This window comes from Pelophylax lessonae, assembly GCF_965119305.1.
Source record: "Pelophylax lessonae genome assembly, chromosome: 1".
Taxonomy (NCBI): Eukaryota; Metazoa; Chordata; class Amphibia; order Anura; family Ranidae; genus Pelophylax; species Pelophylax lessonae.
In genome coordinates this window covers 143923599-143950761 of record NC_138768.1, presented here as the reverse complement: position 1 = coordinate 143950761, position 27163 = coordinate 143923599, and the positions used below count along the sequence as shown (strand labels likewise).

The 27163-nt window shown below is 44.8% G+C and overlaps 1 protein-coding gene across 4 annotated transcripts in view; it reads left to right on the top strand.

Annotated features, from left to right (window-relative positions):
- Positions 1-27163, top strand: part of SSBP2 (single stranded DNA binding protein 2) — a 330065-nt gene that overhangs the window by 808 nt on the left and 302094 nt on the right. The window lies entirely within an intron of this gene.

The window sequence follows — 27163 nt, the reverse complement described above, 5'->3', positions numbered from 1 at the left end:
AAGTGTGCCTGGTTGTTTACAGGTCCCTGTGTGCAAGGGTGCAAGTCCTGTGTGTATGGGTGCCCTGTGCAGGTCCCTGTGCATATGTATGCCTGACTCTGAGAAGGTTCCTGTGTGCTCAGTTTTTCAAGGTCCCTGGATGCTCTGTGCAGGTCCCTGTTTGTATTCGTGTCTGGCTGTTGAGGTCCCTGTGTGCTTGGGTGCCCAGCCATGTGCAGGTCCTTGTGCTCTTTGCAGGTTCCTGTGTTTTTGGGTGCTGTGTGTATGGCTGCCCAGCTAGGTGCTGTGTGCAGGTCCCTGTGTGAGTTTTAAGGGGCCCAGCTCCTTGTAGGTCCCTGTGTTCTCTGGTGCCTTGTTCTGTACAGGTCCCAGGGTGTTGCAGCCTCAGTATCTTGGACTCCTCTCAGCCGACTGCTGCTTTGTTAGTGGGTGCGATGCTTGGAGGGAAGGTGGCAGGAGGAGAGGAGGAGAAGAAGCTGTGCTGGACGAGCACATAGAACTGTAGAGTGAAGGACAGATGAGTCTGTACATTGTGCAGTGTGAATGCTCACTTGGGTAGGTGAATTAAGTGATTGCAGAGTGAATGCTCACTTGAGTAGGTGAATGAAGTGATTTCAGAGTGAATGCTCACTTGAGTAGGCGAATGAAGTGATTGCAGAGTGAATGCTCACTTGGGTAGGTGAATGAAGTGATTGCAGAGTGAATGCTCACTCGGGTAGGTGAATGAAGTGATTGCAGAGTGAATGCTCACTCGGGTAGGTGAATGAAGTGATTGCAGAGTGAATGCTCACTCGGGTAGGTGAATGAAGTGATTGCAGAGTAAATGATCACTTGGTTAGGTGAATTCTCACTTGCTTAGGTGAATGCGGTGATTGCAGAGTGAATGCTCACTATGGTAGGCGAATGAAATGATTGCAGAGTGAATGCTCACTATGGTAGGCGAATGAAGTGATTGCAGAGTGAATGCTCACTATGGTAGGCGAATGAAGTGATTGCAGAGTGAATGATCACTTGGGTAGGTGAATGAAGTGATTGCAGAGTGAATGCTCACTATGGTAGACGAATGAAATTATTGCAGAGTGAGTGTTCACTTGGGTAGGTGAATGAAGTGATTGCAGAGTGTGTGCTCACTTGGTTAGGTGAATGAAGTGAATGCTCACTACTTGGTTAGGTGAATGAAGTGATTGCAGAGTGAATGAAGTAAATGCTGACTTGGTTAGGTGTCTATGACTGAATGATAGTGAGTGCAGCATCACCTTGTCCTCTGCCCCAGGCCCTAGGGCAGGTCCCCAGACTTGTGTGGCCCCTGTACTGCCTAATAATGATCCACTCCTCCTATGAAGTGTCAGGCAGGTTTGTCAAACTTTGCCATTGTTGTGCCCGCAGTGATGACGTTGAATCAGGGGACACTGCTATCTGAAATGAGGACTGTTTCAGGAATAATCTGATAATTTTCCATTGTATTATGAAGTATTGTCACCAATGCAGCGTGTGCTCTGTGTGAACTTCACCTGACTTCATTCTTTAGGTGTCATCTTTTTACATAGCTCAGGAAATGGTCTGTAAGTCGTGGAGGTTCATGCCACTCCTCCTGCACTTTGGTCATGGGAATGCACAAGTACGGTGATACCGACAGGTTGCCCCTCTGCACCCATTAAGGGTCCCCAGGCTGGGATTTGAGTTATCACTGCCTGTAATGGAAGTGTTGGGACTGAAGAAGTTTCAGATGGAATGTCTTCCAATGGCCTTCATGGGGGGGGGGGGGAACATTGCCATAAACTACTGATCAGTGTGGTATGAAGTCCTGGAATGGACAGTCAAATAGTTGGGGTTGGTCTAGTATTTTGTTCCATTTTTAGGTGGCCATACACTGTTAGATTTTCTACTTGGAAAACATTAATTTGATTTTAGAACAGTTGTTGGCGTTAAATCAGGAATGGCTTCTGACTATAATGAGCTGGAGAATGGTGGAACATTTTTCTTGTTATATAAACAAACTTGAACAGCAAATGAAAAAACAGTGGGACTTTTCAGGGACTACGAATTTATATACAGAAATGGCTTTATAAAATCATCTTTATTTTAGCAAATACTCCATCGCTCTGTAGGGCCCATTGAGGGGGTCCATTCTTTTGCTTCTTAATTAACCGCTTAAGGAACAGAAGGTTTTACCCCCTTCATGACCATGCCATTTTTTGCGATACAGCACTGTTACTTTAACTGACAATTGCATGGTTGTGCAGCACTGTACCCAAATAAAACTGATGTCCTTTTTTTTTTTCTTTTGGTGGTATTTGATCACCTGTGCAATTTTTTTTTTTTTTTTTTTCCACTATAAACCAAAAAAAAAGCAACAATCCTGAAAAAAATATATAATATATTTTTTACTTTCTGCTATAAAACATTCCCAATAAATACCATTTAAAATTATTTATTTATTTATTTTTTTGTGGGACTAGGACATTGCGTCGGACAGATCGGACACCTAACTGACACTTTTGGGGGAGCCAGTGACATTACTACAGTAATCAATGCTAAAAATATGCACTGTTACTGTACTAATGACACTGGCAGGTAAGGGGTTAACACCAGGGGCGATCAAAGGGTTAATTGTGTGCCTATGGGGGGCTTTCTAACTGTGTGGGACATGGGCTCATTGGATGAACACAGAGACCGGTGTTCCTAAATAGGAACAACACAGGATCCCTGTGTTCATCACTGACAGAACAGCAGTCTGCTGTGTTTACATCGGCAGACAGACATTCTGTCTCCATGGGGAGTGATCGCGGGTACCCAGCAGACATCGGGGCAGTCGGACCTGCTGATTGGCCCCCCCTAGCTAATCAGTGCGTGCGTGCCCCCCACAGTAACTGCTACACGAAGCAACGTACATTGCTTCGCGTAACAGAGCTGATCTGCCGCAGTATAACTACAGGGGCTGGTTGGCAAGTGGTTAAACAAGAACCATCTGATATCATATTTGTATTGTACTTGTTAACATGGAGGAATTGATTCATCAGTCAGTGAAATGCGTTGAACAGAACCCCCCCCCCAACCACATTGACTTCTTGCTGACCACTTAACACGTATATGCGACAGCAAGAAAGGTGGGTTGTAATGCCCAGCTGCTTCACATAGGTGGCCAGCATATTGACCGAACTATCACTTTAGTCAAGGCTTCCGATCAAGTGACTGCTGTGAGAACCAATCACAGAAGACATGGTGGTCTATGGGGCTTGTGTCTCTGCATCTCTGGGTGGGGGGCTGAAGTAGTGGAGCCCTATAGATGCCCTTGGGGCTCTACTGCTTTTTCATGGATTTTACGTAGAGTAGACTCTTAAAAGGGAAGACCGAATGGGCCATACTTTTAGGCTCCATTCACACCTGGGCGATTTTGTTTCAGGCGTTTTTTCAGGCGTTTAACAGGCGTTTTTTGTGCAGGCGTTTTTAGATTGACTAGAGACCAATGGAAAACGCCTGTAATCTGCCCAAAAAGAAGCTTGTGTACTTTTTTGAGCGTTGGGCGTTTTGCTTCAGGCATTAAAACGCTCAGATGTGAACAGGGGCCATTGAAATGAATGGGGTTTTACTTGTTGGGTGTTTTGGAAACGTTTCTTTTGAGCGTTTTTGGACCTGAAAACGCCCAGGTGTGAATGGAGCCTTATAGTTTTTAATCTGTGTTCGTCCCAAGCATGTTTGAATCCACTTACTGGTGACGGACTCCCTACCTCCTGCTGGAAGTCTGTTCCAATCATCAACTACCCTTTCAGTAAAATAATACTTTCTCAAGTCGTCTTCCAGGACAGCCCATGAGTCCTAGGGCTCCTCCTACCAGGACAGGAAACGCGTTAACCTCACCAGATAAAAGGCGGTCTTCTAGTCCTCCCCCTTCAGTGTTAGTGTTTCCTCCGGACTAGGGGGTAACGTTTCTGGAACCTGATTCTTTAGGTCTCATGGTCTGTCCAATGAAGACTTGGTAGAGAATCCTATACAGCCTTCTCTTGCCCAGTGTGATACATCATACCTGCTGGTTTGTTGTGGCTGCTTTTCTCCTGTCCTCGGTGCCTGGGGAGGGCCAAGACCACTGATGGCATCAGGGGAGCAGGAGGGATGGTCTCTGTCTGCCCATCCTGGAATGGCGGCATCCTTGGAGGCAGCGTGGTTGGCTGAGCAGGGGGGAAAGGAGAGCGCATTTGCTGATTCAACGGTGTGTAGGGCAGAAGGGGTAGAGCGCCTGCGTTCTTTGCTGGCCCAGAGGCGGTCGTGGTGATGTCATCAGCGGGCGCCGGAGATGCCGGTTTTAGTCTCCTTAAAGGTGCGAACAGGGGACTGCTGGGCGGGTGGTGTTTGACACCCAGCAGAGGATGTGGAACACAAAAAAAGAGCAGCATGGGCTCCTCTGCAGCTACTCCTCGGGCAGTGGATACAGGCTCTGGCACCAGCACCTCTCGGGTAAGCCTGGGGACTCTTCCCTCTTGCATATTTTGTGGGGCTTTTCTCCTCCATAATAAGCTTTGTGGGGCTTGGTGAAGGAACACCTTTCCTCTCTCCTGCACTAGGGTGTGTTTGGAAATCTGGGTGGTCTGATCTCAAACTAGGCTTTGTTTTGTTTGCAGACCAAGGCTCCGGACAAGGTCCAGGTGTAACCACCCAAAAGGAAATGTGCAGTTTGCAGGGCAAAGCTAAGCTTCTCATGGAGTAAACTGGTCTACTGCACAAGCATAGACAGTTTAGTGATGGATGACCCAACTATATCCTATCCAAAGATCCTAACTTCAGCTAGAGTCTTGATGGAACTAAAGCTAGAGGAAAGGTCATCTGATTGACAAGATGTAGACTTCCTCTCAGGGTCAGGCCTCAGATAGGACCATAGCTGGAGCTCCGTCGCAGGGTGCGGAATGTAAGGATCCAGAATGGGAGTCTAGGTCTCCCCATTCCTCACAGGATGAATCCAGATTGGGGGAAGAGCCTAAGGATAGGGGCTCTAGGTACTGTACCTCTAAGTTGTCACTAGAGGATGTTGATAATTTGCTAAAAGCTGTTATGCTTGAAGGAATGCATAAGAAGGCAGCCAGGGTTTTGCCTGTGCACAGCTCCCTTCTAGATACAATTGGATTAGAATGGGAGAATCCTGAGAGGAAACCATTTTTTTCCAGCAACCTGAAAAGGTTTCCTTTTTGATGAGACAGCGCAGCCTTGGAAGTATCCTAAATTGTGGACGCGCCTCTTTCAAAAATTTTCAAGAATATGGATATAGCCTTTGATGACATGGATACGCTTAGAGACCCCATGGATGAGAGAGGGGATATCTGTTGCGCAGGGCCTTGGAGGCATCCATTATTGATCTTAAACTGGCCTTAGCCTCTACTTGTGTACCCAAAAACCTCTAGTTATGGCATTCACAGATACAGACTCATGTCTACTGGGATACAAGGGGATCAGATCATTAAATCTTTTCCACTTCTTGGAAGGTTTTCTGGCTGATTCCTCTGCTGAGTCGGTTAGAATTGCAGGACCTCGGCTTTGATCAATTCGGCCAGAAGAAGTCTCTGGCTTAAAACATGGTCAGGGAACTCTTCTTCTAAGTTGCGCCTATGTGGTCTTCCCCTAACAGCAGGCGACCATCTCTTTGGCCCCAGGTTACAAGAAGCTCAGGAGCGTACGGCTGACAGAAAGATGTCGTTCCCAGAAAAGAAAAAGAATCAGACTCCCCGAGTTTTTTTTCGAGGGCAGGGGGGGCAGATGGCAGGGTCCGCGTGAAAAGGAGGCCAGAGAGATTGTTAGTCACCAGGCTGCCCAGAGATTGAGTAAAGGCTACTGCCTTGAGTCTCCAGATTGGAGACTTGGTAGATCAGAATGTGCTGGTCCCAGTTCTGAGAGCAGGGCAGGGCAGAGATTTTACTCCCATATCTTTGTGACTAAAAAAAAAAGCCCTCTGGGAAATACCACCTGATATTGAACCTTCGTTCTCTAAATCACATGATCAAATACAAACACTTTTGCAGGGAATCAATATTTTCCATAATGAATCTGCTTTACTTGGGGTGCTTTATGGCAACGCTGGACTTAAAGGATGCCTACTTGCACATCCCTATTCACCCAGCATACCAAAAGTTTTTACGGCTAACTATAAAATTGGGATCGGAGATCCGGTGTAACGTGAGAATTACCTACCCCGTGAGAAAAACCTACCCTCGTCACTTCCGGCCAGAAACAGCTGAGCAGCGCCGCAGTGCGCATGCTCAGAGCTGCCGATACATAATGGAGCAGCTGAGGATCAGACTAGTGCGCATGCGCACTAGTATGAAATTATCACGGTGTCCGTGATAAAAACCTACCCACGCGGCGGTTAAATTAAAACAGCTGGGCTGCAGTATGAGTCATCTCCGCTCCTCTCCCTGTCACTACCCTGATCTTGGCTAGTAAATATAAAATCGGCTGGTGGCTCCGTGATTTATCTTTTCATACAGCCGCCGCCGCTTTTATATTTAGTTGCCGAGATCAGGGTAGTGACAGGGAGAGGAACGGTGATCACTCGTATTGCAGGCCAGCTGTTTTAATTTAACCGCCGCATTAAACACACTGCCGTGCAACCGGAAGTGATGGGGGTAGGTTTTTCTCACGGGTAGGTAAATCTCACGGAACACCGGCATTTTCAGTTCCAAGCGCTGCCCTTCGGGTTGTCCTCAGCTGCATGCATACATTGCATAGTTACAAAGGTCCTGGGAGAAGCGTTGGCATCATTAAGACAAAAATTATAATTATCCCCTACCTGGACGACCTCCTAGTAGTGGCAGTGTCTAGTCAGAAACTAGAGAGGGATCTCCAGACGGTTCAGGAGTTTCTTTAGTCGCTAGGCTGGATAGTAAACAAAGGGAAATCTTCCCAAAGAGTGACATCTCGGGTACGAGATTTCCTCGCTGGATCAAAAGATTTTCAATTATCAGTTCACAGCCCAAAAGATTCTATCTTGGGCTGAGGTAAATCTATCCTCAATTTCAGCACTTCATCTGAAAGGGACTCAGAATTGTTTGGCAGATTACCTCAGCCACTACCTGGTGTTTCATGACAATTGGTCCCTCAACCCTGAAATTTTTGCAGGAAATTGCCAGCAGGTGGGGTTCCCCATAGGTGGACTTTCTTGCAGCTCAAACTGCAAAGTAATATTAAAGTTCTATTTTTTTGTTTTGTTAATATAAAAATAGGCTTTAATTACTTGCTTTGTACAAGGATATTGCACAGAGCGGTCCCTAACCTTCTCTTTGGCAGTCCCCCATCGGGGCTGTCCGTTCCTTTTTTCCTCCCGGTGCCTCCTTAGCAGGCCGTGTGCTGTAGGGGCACCCATGCGCATGTGCTCCCAAGTCAGGCTGTGTGCATCCATAGACACACCCAGTGCTAGTAAGTCACACCCCCTGCTTCTGCCTCACAGGAGTTTGACCGCAGCAAGAGCCTATAGCTCTCAATGTCTGTCTCCCATGAGAACAAAAAGTGTGAGGAGTGGTACTGCTGCAAGGACAGCGCTAGAGCGGTGGGAAGAGTCTGTGTTTTACAGGTGGGGATTAGGAAATATGGTAGGGAGTTTTATACCTAAATACAGAGCATGCATTTGGGGATTTAAAAAAAAATATATAAATAAAATTGACTTTAGAACAACTTTAAACATAGATGTATGGTATCGGAATGTATTAAAGGATACTGCAACCATTGGTTTATCTTTCTTCAGTATTCTAATAAACTTTTTGATGGCACCTTGTATAGATTAGCACTAGTTTTGCCAATTACCAGATTGAAATTTACTGGCACAGCCAAGCGTTTACTGGCATTTACAAAAGTTACAAAATTACAGTTTTTAAGTGCAAATTTTAGTATTTAGGCTACAAACAAGTACCATATGCAATCAGCAATGTGATTTAACCAGTTTCCTCCCGCGCTATAGCCGAAAGACAGCTAGAGTGCTGGCTTCCCTTTGGAACATGAACGTCCTCCTGTGATCGCATTGCCTGTGCCTCCCCTGCAGTGCACTCTGTGACTGCTGAGTCCTTTGGATTCAGCTGATTACATATCGGGGTAAAGGGCCAATCACAGCTGCCCCTTATGTCCTCAGCTGTCAGCCAATGACAGCTGATCACATGAAGTAAACACAAGCCGTTTATCGGCTTTTCTTTCCTCCCGCTGACCGCATGATGAGAGAAGAAGAGTCTATAACCGGCTTGTGTTTGGGACGTCGGCACTGATAATCATTGCCTCCTCATCAGTGCTGTCTCAGTGGCCATCAGCGCCGCCCCATCAGTGCAGCCTATCGGTGCCTAGCAGTCCAGCCTCCTCAGCACACATTGAAGGGAAAAAAATTACCGGTTTGCTAAATTGTATAACAAACTAAGTGTTTTTTCAAAATTTGTGGTCTTTTCGTTTTGTTTAGCAAAAAATAAAAAGCCCAGTGGCGATTAAATACCCCCAAAAGAAAGCTCTATTTGTGGGGGAAAAAATGATAAAATTTCATATGGGTACTGTGCTGCATGACCACGTAATTGTCATGAGTCAATGACAGTCTCTCTCCACAGTTGGGTCTGACATATAGTGGTTACAGCGGGTTGCTCATTCTGCTGCTCCTTTATTTATTATTTTTATTTTCAAATAATACAAGACATTCTGCGATTGGACAAGCAGGGATAGTGGTAATCCTATGCCCCTTGTCCAATCACAGAACACAGTATTCTTTGAAAATAATAAATGGAGGAGCGTCAGAGCGAGCGATCCGTTGTAATAACTGTGCCATTCCCAACTGTCAGCTTCAGCGGTGGCAATTCTTTGCTCACATCCCTGTCGGGAGTGCATGGATCCAATAGTTTTCAGGAGCGAAGCAGCATTGTCATCAGTGGAGAACACATCGTTGGGGGTATGTTATTGGTACCCGGCTAATACCCCAATATTGTTTTTGAGTTCAGCTTTAAAGTTGTTTACTCAGTATTTAAAAAGCAACTAAAGGCATTTTCTTTTTTGCTCTCATTTTGAATAGAGTAATGCCTGGTACACACCATGAGATTGTTGAATGATCGTCTGGGTTTTTTTTTTTTGGGGGGGTTTTCTTTGTTTGTTTTTTTGCATGCTTTTCCTAAGAGTCCATTCACACTGCCGCGACTTGTGAGGCGAGTTGTGTGCCCTCAAGTCACCCCAAGTCGCTTGACATAACAAAAGCAATGTTAATCAATCAGTGCCGTCTGAATTGGCACTACTGAAGTCGCTCCGACTTCTGAAAAGGGTCCTGTACTACTTTGAGGCGACTTGTATCCGATTTGTCCTATAGACTTCAATGGGAGTCGCCTCCTTATCTTATTTGAAGTGACTTGTGATCCGACTTTCCATTAAAATGGTCCTGAACCAGAAAAAAAAGATTTCTTATAATTTTTAGTAGCACAGGCATATGGCTCCGCTCCACCTGGGCATTTTTGTTGCAGGCATTTATCCTGCATTTTTGGAGGCAGGCATGACTTTTTTTGGATTTAGTGTCTGGGGGGTCTAAAAAGTGTACCTGTGAAGTTTCAGCTCTGTAGCATGTCCAGAACCAGAAAAAAAAGATAATTTTTCTTATAATTATTAATAGAGCAGGGTAGTGGCTCCTCTCCACCTGGGTGTTTTTTGTTGCAGGCATTTATCGGGCATTTTTGGAGGCAGGAATTACTTTTTTTTGGATTTAGTGTCTGGGGGGTCCAGGTGGAGAGGAGCCCACTACCCTGCTCTATTATTAATTATAAGAAATTATCTTTTTCTGGTTCTGGACATGCTACAGAGCTGAGACTTCACAGGTGCACTTTTTAGACCCCCCAGACACTAAATCCAAAAATCTTTTTTTTTTTTTTTTTTTTTTTTTTTTTTTTTTTTTCTTTTTCAATAATTGGCTCTCTATCAAAAACGACAATTTTTAAGAACTTTTTTTTTGTGTGATTGAGCATGACCCAGAACCATCATATTCTGATTGGCCAAATACAAAGTCGCCTATCATACAAGTCGTGCTAACAAGTCGCCCCTTATGAGGCGACTTAGAGGTCGCGGCAGTGTGAACTGGCTCTAAAAAGAAGCGTTTACGAAAATTCTCGTCTAACAGAAAAATAATTCTGAAGTGATGTAGCGTATTTTGTATTGTATTTCTGAATGACCAGTGTGCTGATTTAACAAAAATCATATGATCTGGTATTATACGAGAAATTTTGGTGCTTGTCCCTTCGGATAATTTCGGATGAAATGTCAAGATCGGCTCTCTCTGTACTAACGGTCAGATTATCGTACGATCGCTTTAAAAGCAGTGTTTTTCGTACGATTTTCTGATCGTGTATGCGGGTCATTAGGCCCCTTTCTCACTTGTGCGACTTGAAGCAATGCCTGTGTAATCTAGGTGTACATAATATAACTGGGTACTAATATTTTTATAGGTAAAATTAATCCAGGGAATATCAGATTGCCTCTCGGGGGATCAGGAAGGAGTTTTTCTTTTTTTCCCTGCTGTAGCAAATTGGATAATGCTTTGCTGGGGTTTTTTGCCTTCCTCTGGATCAACTGCGGGTATAGGATTGTGTATACAGGATTGTATGGTTGTTTGTTTTTGTTTTTTATTGGTTGAGCCGAATAGCCTTGTCTTTTTTCAACCTCACTATTTATATGTAACTATCTTGAGGTTTATGGACCTCCCAAGTCTCACAGATATGAACAGTACTCATTGGAAATCATGAGGGAACCACTTGTCATGTGACTTTGCAGTCCCAAGTCGCAGGACAAGTCACACAAGTGTGAAAGGGGCCTGAGAAAGTGTAATAACCCCCTTTTTTTTTTTTTTTTTTTTGTACTTGTCTGAGTTAGAGTGGTGTCCCCTCACCTCCTATATATTTATTTTTGTGGAAGATGGGCGGATGGAATGTACTACTATCTGTCAGCATTGACGTTCATTATTGTTCACGTTTGTTGTAGCAACATCCTGTGAGGTCATCACTAGAGATGTCATTGGCCAGTCTTCACATCACATCAGATTCTGACCTGACCCTGAACAGATTTCTGTATTTTATTTGTGATGGATCGCGCTCAGGCCTGCTAGTAGTTTGTAGAGTCTCTTTTTAAGATGTGTAATGCTCAGTTCACATTGGTGCGATCCAGGAACCCTGCAAATCCATTGGTGGTTCCCGCATCGCACCCAACTCGCAGGCAGTTCAGTCACGCTGCCTAGCTTCATGTGTACCCTTATCTGCCTGGACTGCAGAATTCTCTACATCCCTTACATACAGTCCAGTGATCAAAGACATTTGTATTTGTGGAGTGCCAGACTTCCACTTTGACTCCACTTTGACTCCACTTTGACTCCACTTTGACTCCACTTTGACTCCACTTTGACTCCACTATGCCATGTGCAAACCGCTGGGAGTGTCAATACAAAGTTAATGACGCCTCCAGATCAGTTTGCATATCGCAGTGTGAACTGTCAATTTGGACATTTTGCACACAAAAGATTTTTCACTTTCATGCATGAAGGTAAAAAAACCTTCTGCCCTTAGTTAGGACCACTTTAAAGTGACTTTGAGAGCCCATTCAGACAGGGGCGACACGACTTGCTGGGGCGACCTTTGAAGTCGCGGTGCACCGCGACCTCGGCGCGACATGCACGGACTTCATATAATTTAAGTCAATGCAAGTCTCCTCCAGGTCGTCCCAAAGTAGTACAGGACCCTTTTTCTAAGTCGGAGCGACTTGTGTCGCTCCTATTAGAACTGGTCCTGTGCTAATCAATGGCAGACGACCGACCGCGACTTGTCAGGCGGCCAAGTCGCCTGACAAGTCGCGCTAGTGTGAATGGACCCTAAAGGTGTGTTTGTGTATTTTAACAAACATGTTATACTTGCCTGTTCTGTGCAATGGTTTTGCACAGAGCAGCCCCGATGCTTCTCGTTTCCCCCCCCCCCCCACTAGCCAGGAGGTCCCTCCCTCCTGGCTAGTGCCCCGGCCTATAGCAATCAGCTTGCTATGGGGGCACCTGAGCAGGCTCACTTCTGAGCTGCTGCTCTGTGTCCATTTACCCATTCACACATGGAGCGTGGCTCGCCCCTCCTCATTGGCTCGCTGGCTGTGATTGACAGTAGTTGGAGCCAGTGGCTACCGCTGCTGTCTCAGCCAATGAGGAGGGACAAAGCCGGTTGAGCCTCTACACATTGCTGGATCAAGATGGGGCTCAGGTGTGTGTTGTTGTTTTTTTTTTCTCTTCATGCATTAGTCGGTTCACACTACCATGACTCAGTCGCCCCGACTTTGGGTGACTTTGAAGTCACCCGTGCAGCACGACTTAATTGTTGCTTGCAAACGACTTCTCATAATAGAAGTCAATGCAAGTCGCTCCGACTTCACCAAAAAGTAGTGCAGAAACCTTTTTCTAAGTCGGAGCGACTTGATTCGCTCTGATTCGAACGGTTCCATTGCACAGCATGAAGCGCTACGTCAGGTGCCTAAGTCGCCTGACAAGTCGGAGTAGTGTGAACCGGCTCTTACAGCCACTCTATTTGGGAGTCTAGTGAAAATTTTGGATATACTGACACTTTAACATTCTCAAAATAAAGCTGAAGATTGCTGTAAAGGCTTCAAGAAAGCTGCTCAAAGAAAACGTGGCCAAGGTGAACTTCTTCTTTATGGTACTTGTGCCATCTGCAAGGATGGGTACCTATCACTAATGGGTAAAGTAAGGGTACCTGTCACGACTAAGAGGCCTGCTTTCGGCTGATTTTCTATTGGGAGTTTTCTTAACATGTGCAAGCAAAGTGTGTTTGCTGCTGTTTTGAACTGGATTATGGGACATAGTCTATATGATGACGTTAGGAAGGGGTCATTTATTGGATAATTTAGAAAACCTGCCCTCATGATTTTTGTTACATCCCCCCCCCCCCCCCCCCCCCAAAAAAAGCATACCTTCCCTTGGGCTGCATTTACTGTCTAGTGCTGGCTCAGATGACTCCGCTTTGTCCAGCTCTTGCTGGGATCGGTCAGGTTGTACACGCTCATCCAGCCACCCATTCAAGTCTATGGTCACCTTTTGCAAACGCTTTTTCTGAGGTTTATTTCCCAAAACCTTTATGAATTGTCAGTGGGCCATAAATGTGCTTTCCTTATTTGTCTCCTGACGTGCAGTATAGTAATAAAGCCAAATTACTTTTAAAGGACTCATTCTTACTTGAGCTTGTGTGAGTTGCACCACGATGTACTGGGAAGATATTGCCATTTATCCAGCACTGGCATAGCACTTGCCTTTGATGAACTGTAGATAGTGTTTTCTGCTGAATTGCCACAACCGAGCATCCGTCTTTAAGCTTTGAAGTCGAAGTGTTTGAAAGTGAGAAAGGAAAGGGCATACTGGTTAAATGTACATTGGGAAGAGACGCTGAGAAAATGTGCCTCTGTTATTCCAGGTCTTCTGATTTTCATGATGTAGTGAGCTGCTTCCGCAGCCCATGGCAAGTCTTCGCTATGACAGTGTAGGCCAGGGGTGTCCAAACTATGACCCTCCAGCTGTTCAGAAACTATGATTCCCATGAGGCACTGTAAATCTTGGACATTCACAGACCTAACTAGGCATGATGGGAATTGTAGTTCCTGAACAGCTGGAGGGCCATAGTTTGGACACCCCTGGTGTAGGCTGTCCGGTATGATGACCATCAGCTTTTCTATGTGATGGGAGAACCTAGACCTAGAAATGGTTCTTCTGCAATTTTGAACTAAATCACAAATTCATAGTTTGTTGTGCTGATGACTCATTGTTTCTATCCTGTGCTTCTACCCTTGCTGCCATGCTGATCCAGTGGTTTCAATAATTTCTCAGTGACCCAGATGAAATCTGCAGATCAGGAGTATAGGATTCCTGTGATCGCTGTCTGTACTACTGCCACACGGTGTGGGTTATGGCCACCAGAGTGCCAGTCTAGTGAAAAATGGTACATCAGTCACAGAGTACTCTCACCGACCACTTTATGAGGTACACCTTCCTAGTTCCGGGTCGGATCCCCTTTTGCTTTCAGAACTGCCTTTTAATTCTTGGTGGCGTAGATTTAACAAGGTGTTGGAAACATTCCTCAGAGACATGATAGCATCACGCAGTTGGTGCAGATTTGTCAGCTGCACATCCATGATGCGAATCTCCTGCTCCACCACATCCCAAAGGTGCTCGATTGCAGTGCTCCGCAACCTTTTTATCGCCGCGGACCGGTCAACGTTTGATAATTTTTCTGTGGCCCGCTGAGGGGGGGGGTTGACGTCAATGCACAGTGGCCACAGCGTGCCCCCAACCAATGCACAGTGGCCACAGCGTGCCCCCAACCAATGCACAGTGGCCACAGCGTGCCCCCAACCAATGCACAGTGGCCACAGCGTGCCCCCAACCAATGCACAGTGGCCACAGCGTGCCCCCAACCAATGCACAGTGGCCACAGGATGCTCCCATTCAATGCAAAAAGACCATCGTTCCCCACTTTCAATGCAAAGATGCCAGCGTTCCCCCCGCAAGACCAGTGCACTTACCTCACGGCAGCTTCTCTTCAGTCCCCGGGTGTCCTTGAGTCCTCAGTCCTCCCGCCTCCTCCTCGGCCAATCAGGAAGCGGGAGGACCCACTCCCTGATTGGCCAGGAGGAGGATCTGTGTGACAATAGCGAATTTTCATTTGCTATTGTTTCACAATGGGCAGGCTCGGACGCAGAGTGGTCCCCCCCCCCCCCCCGGCCGCCACAGTAAAATTGTTTAAAGTTCCTCGAGCGGCCCGGTACTGTTTGATCCGGGGGTTGGGGAACACTGCTCTATTGGATGACTGGTGACTGTGGAGGCCATTAGAGTACAGTGAACTCATGGTCATGTTTAAGAAACCAGTTTGAGGTGATATGAGCATTGGGACATGGTGCGTTGTCCTGCTGGAAGGAGCCATCAGAAGATGGGTACACTGTAGTCATAAAAGGATGGACATGGTCAGTAACAATACTCAGGTAGGCCGTGGCGTTTACACGATGTTCAATTGGTACTAAGGGGCCCCAAGTGTGCCAAGAAAATATCCTCCGCACCATTCCACCACCAGCAGCCTGAACCGTTGATACAAGACAGGATGGATCCATGCTTTCATGTTTATTCCAAATTATAACCCTACCATCTGATTGTTGCAGCTGAAATCAAGACTCCTCAGACCAGGAAACGTTTTTACAATCTTCCATTTTTTTCCAATTTTTGTGTGAATCGTAGCCTCAGTTTCCTGTTCTCAGCTGACGCCTGGTGCGGTCTTCTGCTGCTGTAGCCCATCTGCTTCAAAGTTCAATGTTTTGTGCATTCAGAGATGGTATTTTGCATACCTTGGTTGTAACTAGTGGATATTTGAGTTATTGTTGCCTTTCTATCATCCTGAACCAGTCTGCCCATTCTCCTCTGACCTTTGACCTCAACAAGGCATTTCCTTCCACACAACTGCCGCTCACTGGATATTACATCTTTTTCGGATTATTCTCCGTAAACTCTAGAGATGTTTGTGGGTGTAAATCTCAGATCAGCAGTTCTTGAAATACTCAGACCAGCCCGTCTGGCACCAACAACCATGCCATGTTTAAAGTCCCTTAAATCCCCTTTATTCCCCAATCTGATGCTCGGTTTGAACTTCAGCAAGTCGTCTTCACCTTGTCTAGATGACTAAAATGCATTGAGTTGCTGCCATGGGATTGGCTGATTAGTGACTTTGTGTTACCAAGCAATTGAACAGGTGTACCTAATAAAGTGGCCGGTGAGTGTATATTTCCATTCTTTATACTGCTTATTGGTCGTTAAATAAAGGGAAACTCCAGGTTGAGTATTACAGGAGAGAAAAAAAGGATGCGCATAAATAGGAAAATGTTATATTATATTTTTAGTAACTAATTTTATGTATTTGTAAGAAACATTCTTGCTCTTTCGCATTTTGGTTAAAGTGGTAGTAAAATCGTAACCCTTTTTTTAAACAAAAAAAAAAAAGGGTCCCTCTGCAGCATTCTGCCATATGCCCCGCATACTTGCACATTATGGCAGATTTGCCTTTAAAACGGAGCCCTCCAGCAGCACGATGTCTCTCTCCCATGTTCACCCGGTCTTCCTTCTAGGTCCTTAATCTCCATCTGTTTGATCGGCCATGCTGCGATGACGTTGCTCCTGCGCGGGAGTCTTCATTGTGGCGTAATTGGCTATTGGTGACATGAATATCTCAGACTGCGCATGTTTAGGAGCTATTCATTGTACCTACAGGTAAACTATGTTCTAAAATTCAAAACAAGGTGAAATGGTGTAGCACTGCGGATTTAGAAGTATTATAATTCACACACTAGAATTTATACCCAATTGGAATAATTGTGTGTGAATTATATTCTTATAAGTCAGCAGTGCTACACTATTGCACGTTGCTTATAGAGATTTGGGAACACGCTATAAATGGTAGCAGCAGCTGAATAATTTTTGTTTCTTTAACATTTTTTGTAGAAAGAGATGGCAGTGCACTAGATCTAAATTCTAAGAGTGCCTGTAGGTTAATAATGAGAGTTTACTACCGCTTTAAAGTGGGTTTAAAAGCTCAAGGTTTTTTACCTTCCTGCATTCTAGGTGTGTGTGAATAAACACGCAGAGCAGTGGCTCAGGAGCGAGCCTGCCTGGGTGCCTCCAGAGCAGACTGCTTGCTCTGGTGGCACTTTTCAGGAGGGAGGGGCCAGGAGTGCTGACGGGAGACCCAATAAGAGGATCTGGGCTGCTCTATGTAAAACCATTACACAGAGGAGGTAAGTATGACATGTTTTTAAAAATCTAAGGGGTTAATATCACTTTAACTCCTTTTTAAAAACACATATTGGCAAATTCTTCCTCTAGTGGTCACTTGTATGTCGGGGAATGGGATTAGTTTGATTTGGGTTAATAATGGGTTTGATTGCAGAGATGTGTTCAGAAAGCCTTCTGGAGAGTCCATATCCTTGGCTGGCCACAGACAGCTTGAATTTGGCTCAGTTCCTGTTGAATCAGCTGTAATCTGAACCATGGGTGGCCTTGTCGGCACTACCTGGCTTTACAAAATTCGTTTTGGAATTCAGCTGAGCCAGGTGGAAAATTCTCATCCGAGTACTGATTACATTCAGATGCAGTCACTGTTTGGGTATTCAGGCAGCCATGAATGTTACGGCTGTCAGATTACAATAGCAGTCAGGTTAGATTTCTAAATCCATGCTCTTATTTTATTACAGGTACTTGTATAGAGACTTTAATTTACGCAGCGCTGTGTGTGTGTGTGTGTGTGTGTATGTATATATGTGTGTATATATATATATATATATATATATATATATATATATATATGTATATATATATATATATAATTAGGGCTGCACGATATTGGGGAAAAAAGTACATTGCGATATTTGGTTTTTAATGATGTATATCGCGATATTTCTCCCGGACAGTCTCTGGAGGAGGGATCAGTGAGCAGAGCTCAGCTCTCCGCCAGGGGATCCGCCACACTTGTAGAACTTCTCCTGCCCGGACAGCCCGAGCCTTGTGTCGGAGCCGGAGTGTAGAGGAAGCAGGCTGAGTGAAGTGTCCCAGCAGTAGTACGGTAGCAGCCTTTGTCCCCCGGTGCTCCTCCGCCATGCTCCGGACATCTCTTCCCCCCTCTCCTGCTGCTTTGCACTGTAGCGCTCGGGAGCCTCTCCGACGCCATGCAATCCAGCCCTCCCAGCTCTGCCTCTTAGTCTCCAGCCGACCATTACTCTGCCCTGCTCCGCCCATTGTCTCTCCATTGAATCTATTTACAAAACATTACAGCCTGATCCCACCCCCGATGCAGCCAGGAGAGACAATGGGCGGAGCAGGGCGGAGTAACGGTCGGCTGGATACTAGAGGCAGAGCTGGGAGGGCTGGAGTGGAGGGGCGGATTTCCGATCACAGCCGAAATCAAAACGGATGTGTCGGCTGCCAGCACTGTGAGTCCTCCTCCTCCCCCCGAGTCCCGACTTCTCCCTGCCTATGCTAAATATCGCGTCTTCGGCGATATGAATATCGCCCACGCCCGCAGAACGATAGTCGATATCACATCGACTATTGTTCAGCCCTAATAAAAATATATAATTTGTACATTCACATCAGTCCCTGCCCTTAAAGTGTTACTAAATCCAGGACCCAGCATTGACTATATCTGGTCTCCCAAAGTACACAGAAGATGGAAATGCAATTATATTAATAAATATAAACTGCTAATCACATTTTCTTATCAGCAGTATATAGCAGTCTTGTGATTTCTATCAGTTCCTGGTGAAGCTTGTAGGAGTTTTTTCATACTGCACTAACTGTAATGAGGCTCCTGGCCCTCTCTCTGGACAGTGCTGATTGGCTCTGTGCTGATCACATGCACTCTCCCAAGAAAAAAAGACCTCAATACACACCAAACTGAGCATGTGCAGCTTGACTACAAAGGGTCTGTCTTATCCGAAAATGTTTTGGAGTCATTGGAAGATCTGTACATACAGGATCAAGCAACCTTTTTACACAATGCAGAGGATTAACCCTTCTGGTTCCACAGGGAGTAGAACAAGCATGCTTTACTGCTTATACAGACTGATTTTACTGTTATGGGTTTAGTAACCCTTTTAAGACATTTACAATCTAAGGTCCCTAACTCCCATTCATACATGCTAAGGCCAATTATCCTATCAGCGTGTCTTTGAAGTGTGGGTGGAAATCCGCCCAGGGAGGAGAAAACTCTTGGTAGGTAGGTAGGTGGTGCTGTGGTTGGGATTTGAACCGACAGCCCTAATGCTGCTAGGTGGAAGTGCTAACCACTTAGCCGCTGTGCAACCCCACGACTTTAGTATGCTTTCAGCATGGGTGGGGAAATCAATTGACTTTTTTCTCTCATTCAATTCCTGGACTGAACCAGAGAATAACTAACTGAGCTGTGTATGGCTTCCCTTAGAAAAGCTAAGTGATTGCATAATATTACTAACCTGTTTGCCAAGCTGAGCATAAAATTGATGTGGACCTGATGACATTCATGTTTATCTGAGGAAATTTCACATGTCTTTGCCAGTTGGCTCTTTATTTCCTACAGTGAAACATTTTTTGATGTCCTGGAATTGTAGCAGTATCCTTATTCTTTAGCTACAATTTATTTATACATTCGGCCCATTCTGACCTGCAGCAATCAGCTGTTGGCACTCACTACGAAACTTACCCCATTCATGAACAGGCACATTTTTCTAGAACGACAAATCCCATCAGGTCTCTGCCACTAGGAGTCATGCCTGTGGTTGTCAGTCTTGCAATGCCTCATGGGGCTTGTAGTTCCAGTCATGCTGAGGTTGCCTATCACTGGTCAACTATAATTCACTGTAAAGAACAAACAGTAGATCTCTTAAATATACAGTAAACTTGCATGTATTGTACAGAATGCCTGCAGTTTAACATGTAACCATTTATGTAGCCAAAATGTCTCCTGGAGAAAAATTGATGAAATGTTGCAGTGTTAATTTTGGCATCAAATTTCAATTTAATTTTAGTTTGTCTTTTGACTAAAATGCCATTTTTAGTTTTAATCGCATTTTTAGTAATCTGCAGTTGTTTTAGTCATATTTAGTTGACTAACATTTGCAGTACATTTTAGTCGACTAAAATCTAATGTTTTAGTTAATTTGTAATGCCTTCTTTCAGCATTGCTCTAGAATTTCCAAACTCCTTATATGCTCCTGGATTAAAAAAATATGGTTATGATTTATGGTATTAGGGTTTTAACAAACTTAGATACCGATTTAGCTGCCCTGGATGGTCTGAGGAGGCCTGTAATGCTGCACAGTGCTCTGAGGGGAGGCCTGCAATGCATGCAGTACTCTGGACAGTCTAAAGAGGGCTGTAATACACGCAGTGCTCTGGACGGTCATCTGAGGGGAGGCCTGTAATGCACACAGTGCTCTGGATGGTGCTCTGAGGGGAGGCCTGTAATGCACACAGCGCTCTGGACGGTGCTCTGAGGGGAGGCCTGTAATGCACACAGCGCTCTGGACAGTGCTCTGAGGGGAGGCCTGTAATGCACACAGCGCTCTGGACGGAGGTTTGAGGGGAGGCCTGTAATGCACGCAGTGCTCTGAGGGGAGGCCTGTAATGCACACAGCGCTCTGGACGGAGGTTTGAGGGGAGGCCTGTAATGCACGCAGTGCTCTGAGGGGAGGCCTGTAATGCACGCAGTGCTCTGGACGGTGCTCTGAGGGGAGGTCTGTAATGCACACACTCACGGTTCTCTGCTCTGGACGGTCGTGAGTCTGGACTCTCTTTAGAAGGCCTGTAATGCACAGTGCTGCTCTGGACTGCTCTGGAAAATCATCTGAGGAGACCTGTAATGCTGCACAGTGCTAACTAAGCATGCTATGGACTTGCTTGCTGGGAGCAGAAGCAATCATGGGCTCTATACAGGTGGTGGTCCAGGGAAACAAAGTTCACGTGGGTATATGTCCCTCCCTCACATTTGTGTTTTTTGTTTTTGCTTGTTTCCAAAAACTGAATCAATTTTTGTCAGTTTTCTTCAGTGGACGAAAATGTGTTCTACTTTTTGTTTAATTTCCTTCACTGTTTCTGCCTGTTGAGTGAGCAACCAGAAATGAGATTGCAGCAAATTGGATCAGAGTAATGTCCACAACTCTTGAACTGCACACTTGTGTCCATTAAAGTGATGAAGTCAGTGACTCAGCAGCCAGACAACTAGCATTTTTGGAAGGAAAGTACAGTACTGGCCACCTACATATGTGTATGTGTTTAGAGACTTGTAAGCGACTTGGAAGAGACTTGTGCACTACTTTGAGAGCCGGTTCACACTGCTGCGACCTCTAAGTCTCCTCATAAGGGGCGACTTGTTAGCGCGACTTTGCGCGTATTCAGCACGACTTGTATGATAGACGACTTTGTATGACTTTGTATTTGGCCAATCAGAATATGATGGTTCCGGGTCATGCTCAATCACACAAAAAAAGGTTCTTAAAAATTGTCGTTTTTGATAGAGAGCCAATTATTGAAAAAAAAAAAGAGATTTCTTTGGATTTAGTGTCTGGGGGGTCTAAAGTGTACCTGTGAAGTTTCGGCTCTGTAGCATGTCCAGAACCAGAAAAAAAAAGATCGTTTGTATTAGAACACTTATAGAACAGGGATATGGCTCCGCTCCACAAGTATACTTTTTAGACCCCCCCCCCCCCCCCCCCAGACACTAAATCCAAAAAAGTCATGCCTGCCTCCAAAGACGCCCAAAAAATGCCTGCAACAAAAACGCCCAGGTGGAGCGGAGCCATATGCCTGTGCTACTAAAAATTATAAGAAAAATTATCTTTTTTTTCTGGTTCAGGACCATTTTAATGGAAAGTCGGATCACAAGTCGCTTCAAATAAGATAAGGTGGCGACTCCCATTGAAGTCTATGGGACAAGTCGGATACAAGTCACCTCAAAGTAGTACAGGACCCTTTTCAGAAGTCGGAGCGACTTCAGTAGTGCCAATTCAGACGGCACTCATTGATTAACATTGCTTTTGTTATGTCAAGCGACTTGAGGACACACAAGTCGCCTCACAAGTCGTGGCAGTGTGAATGGACTCAGTCACGCTAAAAAGTCGCTCCTTCATGGGGTGACTTTCTGGTCGCGGTAGTGTGAACCGGCTCTTATGGTGTATGTGTTGTGTGTATGTTTTTTTTTTTTTTTTGTTTTGTAAAACATATTTATATCTAAGGGCTCTTTCACATGGGCGGTCCAATCAGATCCTCCTGTCAGTTTTTTTTTTTAGGCGGATCTGATCAGATCCTCCATGCAGCTCTATGGGGCAGCGGATGTCAGCGGAGACACCTCCGCTGCTCCCCGTATCCGATCCTGTCCGTGAAATCTGGATGGATGGAAACCCTATATTTCCATCCGTTCAGGTATCGGATCGGATGAGAGCGGACAGGCGGTCCGCTCTCATCCGATCCCCCATAGAGAGCAGCGGGGGCTGCAACCCCTCCCTCTCCGCACTGCAAGCGGAGACGGAGCTGTCATCCACTGGCTCAGCGGGGATTGCGGAACGATCCCCGCTGAGCAGCACAGATCTGCCTATGGAGGCGGACCGTGTGAAAGAGCCCTAAAGCAGAACTACACTGCGTCCGAGCACCACAAAGCAAACGGCAAACTCTCCCATCCATGTCTCCGTTGTTTATTTTGCTGAGAAATCACTTTGAAAAACCCCTTAGCTTTTCTGGTTGTGGCCATCTTGAGTAAGGGCAGATGATTCATGTAACATTGACTTCCAGGAGTCCATCTTCTCTTAGTTCAGGCATGAAGGCAGGAGGGCGTGGTTAGCTGAGAAAATCCCCTCCTCTGCTGCAAAAGACTCCTAGAACCTATGACCCAATTTGCCTAGGCAAGAAACCAGGAAGTAACTGAAGAAATATTTAAAAAAAAAAAAAAAATGGCTTAAAACAAGTAAATATGATATATGTTCCTATCTTTTTACTAATGCTAGCGGCATAAGGATAAAAAAAAAAAAAAATGTTCAGTTGAGTAAATAGATACCAAACCTGTCCTGCTTTGTGCACTAGTGACAAACTACATAAATTTTACCATCCATAGGCGACCCTTTAAAAGCCTTTACAGGTTACCACTTTAGATATACAGAGGAGGTCTGGTGATGGAATAACCGCCTCACATGTATGGGATGAGCCCTGTTTTTTTGCGTGCCTTTGCATGTGAACACAGGGGGACATGAGCACTTTTTTATTTTTTTTTATTTTTTTTATTCCTTTTAAAGAAGAAGTAAACCCTCCTCTGACACTTTTACCTATAGGTAAGCCTATGATGAGGCTTACCTATAGGTACTGTAAATATCTTCTAAACATGTACCGTTTAGGAGATATTTACCTTACATGCAGCCAGTGACATCACTGGCGCATGTGCTCTGAAGGAACGGCCGCTGGTGCCTTCAGAACCCTGTGCTGTGCGGGAGGGAGTGACGTCACCGCGGCTCCGGCCAATCAGATGGCCGGATGCCGTGATCCTGGAAGACGGGCAACTGAACATGTCGCCCGTCGTACAGCTAAGCGGGCGGCACGGCGGGGGCTCGTTCTAAGGCAAGTATTTCATAATGAGCTAGTATGCGATGCATACTAGCTCATTATGTGTTTCTCTTTCAGGTTGAAAAAAATAAAAAATTTTTTTATGGGTTTACAACCTCTTTAATTGCTGTCACAATGACTGTAAACATCCCTTGTGACATGTACTCTTTATGGAGAGCCGAACAAAGCTGTTTAGACATGTTTTATATGTGTTTTACCAGCATTAGGCTTTCAATTTTTTTTTTTTTTTTTTTCTGCTAAAATGCTGCTGCTCTTGAATGCACTGGCACTTTTTTTTTTTTCTCTTTCTCTGCCTCTTAAAACATCCCTGCCTGTATACCGTTTTGTAAATGCCTGAGCGGCTAACTAGCCATTCGCTTGTGCTATTACAAGCAGCAGAAGGGGACATCCCCCGCTGCCGTCTGCGGCTCTCTCGGACTCTCCTGCCCCGTGTTCCTAGCCGGCATGTCCACCAGCTGGCCAGAGACCCATACAAACCCGGAATTGGCTTTGATTGGGTATTCCTGGAAGTGACGACATGACATCACTTTTGGTTTACCTGGCTGTCATCGCGGGCATTTTTCGAAAATTTAAAGTATTCAAAAATGCTGGAGGGATTTGGGGTCTTTTTGACCCCATATCTCTCCATAAAGAGTGCCTGTCACATACCTATTGTCAATAGTTTACATTCCTTGTGACCGCAATAAAAGTGATAAAAAAAAATAAAAATTTAAAGCACGTATAAAAAAAAAAAAATAAATAAATTTTTAAATTGCCCCTGCAACCGCCCCCCCCCCTCCCCCCTGCATGCGTAGGCGAATGCGTGCGTAGTTCTGCACACAAACAGCGATCGTTCCACACATGTGAGATCGCCGCAAATATCAGATCATGGGCAGTAATTCTAGCACTAGACCTCTGTAGATAGACAGTGGGAACCTGTAGTGTCTCTCGTGGATTGTAAAATCGACGTGGTTTGTCACTGCTGCGTGGGAGCACTCAGTTTTATGTGCATGTTTGGTATCTATTTACTCGGCCTGATATCTTGTTGTTTTTATTTTCTATTTTTTTTATTTTACAAAAAAAATTGGGTTATGTGTGATTGTTTGTTTGTTTTTTTTTTTTTTTTCCATTCATATTTAGCCTCGGTTCATATTAGGTCGCTCTGAATTAGGGGGCAACCTGTGAAGTCGCGTGCAGCACGACTTGCACGGACTTCATAACATGAATGTCTATGCAAGTCGCCTCCAGGTCGCCCCGAAGTAGTAAAGGACCCTTTTTCTACTTGTGTCGCTCCTATTAGAACGGCTCCTGTACTACACAATGGGAGCGTGAGGACCGCGACTTGTCAGGCTGACAAGTCGCCTGCCAAGTCGGATCAATGTGAATGGACACTTTTTTTTTTTTCTCCAAAAATTGCGTTTGAAAAACTGCTGCGCAAATACCGTGTACAGAAAAAAAATTCCAAAACCCACCAATTTATTCTCTAGGGCCTCTGCTTTAAAAAAATATATAAGGTGTGGTTGTTCGAAGTAATTTTCTAGCAAAAAAAAAAAAGATTTTCACATGTATACAAAAAGTGCCAGAAAATGCCTGGTCTTTAGGCGGTTAATGACATTTGGGGAGCTGTATGTTCTAATAAACGGGAAACCTTCCTAATGGGACACTTACCTGTGAAGATGGCTGTGATCAGCCCTTCTTTCATGGAACGTTGTGTCTGAAGAGCAGAAAGTAGGGGGAACCCTTCCTAACCCACACATAATTCTCCATAGTTGTGGGTAGAGTACTATTGTAATGAGAAGGATTGGGACAGGACTGTCTTCTAGAAGTGTGGGATTGGGTGGAGAAGTGACCCCTGTAATCTCGCTGTGCTGTTTCTTGTTGGGTACGTCCTGCTAACCCCCAGTAATGCTCTGGCTGTGCTCGTCTTCTGATGTAAAATACGATCGTTTTCTGTTAACAAAAGGCACAAAAAAGAAACAGAAATTGGAAGGTGGTCGAGCTCTGTTTGACACTCTCTTGCACAAGAGTGGATGTGAAACCCCGCCCCTATTTCTGGTTGCTATGGAAACAATCTATGTTCGGGAAATCATTTCAAATGCTAGCACTTGTCTGTTTAACCCCTGAAAGCGCCTGTCACTGCCTGTAGACTGGTGTGGAGGAACTGTTTCTAATTTTATCTCCTGAGACACCACGACGGCACATGTATTTCCAGTCCTACAAATTCCTAATTTTCAACCACCCTCTCCACCCCTTTTTAACCACAATAAGAGCCACCACCCTGGGTACCTTGGATGGCCTCTCTTTTCACCGTTGCACATGGCAAATTATAGGTGCCAAGTTTAATATTTTTTATTTTCCTCGTTGATTTTCAGATAAGGAAAATGTGTGTCTGAACAGGCACAGCATTTGGCTGGCCATCAGGAGTAAGATGGAAGTGTGTGTGTATGTATGTATGTATGATATATATTATAATATAATTACAATCACTCTCTTTTGTAAACTCCCTAGGCTAAGGGCTGGTTCACACTAACCCGCTAACACACACTGTTTTTACCATGTAGCCAGCTGTCTGCGTGAGATCGGACAGGGAGCGTACCCGCAAATCGCACTGTTTACTTTTTTATTAACTTTATTTGAGGTGTCATATAGTGACGTGCCATCAGTGCGCTTCTAAAAAGCGCAGCATGTCTGCAATTTTCCGCGTTGCACATTACACCAGCGTCGGGGGTATGAATGGGGAACATAGAAAACAATTGTTTTCTATGCATGAAAGAAGTGATCTGCAATAATCCAGTATGGGAAAAAAACGCAGGTCACCGCACTGTGTGACTAAGCCCTAAAGCCACATACCTAAAGTAAACCTGTACTTTGCCCATGCAGCTCAAAATAATTTGGAGGTTTTATCTAACCACTTGATATACTGCAGCAGCCTGGCTCTGCTGCACAAAACAAACACGCCCCTATTGGACAGCGGGTAAGTCGGTCCATGGGGCCGCAATTGCCACCGGGCACTGGCAATCGCTCCCTGTGGAGAAAGAACAGTCTGCTGTTGTAAACACAGCAGACCGTTGTTCTCTCTGGACTGAACACAGATAGCCTGTGATCCTCCTATTTAGGATGACAGGATGTTTGTGTTGATCCCACAAGTACACCCCCCTCACAGTTAGAAAGCACTCCCCTAGGCTCACACTTAACTCTTTGATTGCCACCTGGGTTAACCCCCTTCCCTGCCAGTGTCATTATTACAATAACAGTGCATATTGTTAGCATTGATTACTGTAGTAATGTCACTGGTAGTGTCAAATGTCAGTTAGGGGTCCTATCTGTCTGCCACAATGTCAGTCACGCTAAAAATTGCAGATCACCACCATTACTAGTAAAAAAAAAAATGACATATACATTTTTTTCCCTAGTTTGCAGACGTGATAACTTTTTGCGCAAACCAATCAATACGCTTATTGGGATTTTTTTTTTTTTTTTTTTTTTTACAAAAAATATGTAGCAGGATCCAAATTGGCCTAAAATGATGAAAAAAATTTAGATTTTTACTTTCTTTCTTTTTTATTGGGAATGTTCTATAGCAGAATGTGAAAAATATTGAATTTTTTTTTTGTTTTTATAGCGCAAAAAATAAAAATCGCTCAGGTGATCAAACACCACCAAAAGAAGGCTCTATTTGTTGGGGAAAAAAAGGACCTCAATTTCATTTGGGTACAGCATCGCACGACCATGCAATTGGCCGTTAAAGTAACGCAGTGCCGAATTGCAAAAAATGGGCCTGGTCATTAAGGGAGAAAATCTTCAGTTCCAGAAATGGTTAAAGCCTATCTCCAGGAAGCAAAAAAAAAAATCCCTTGCAAATGGGGATGTCCCCACATTGTAAAGCCTCGTACACACGATCAGATTATCGGACGAATTTTCTTCCGTTTTTGGTTGCATGCTAGTCTTATATCGAAAGTGAAGAGGTTGCTTTCATACGAAAATTCTCGTACAACAGAATTCAACTTCAGAAGTGATGTCATGTTTCTAGAATTGTTTTGTATGTGTTCT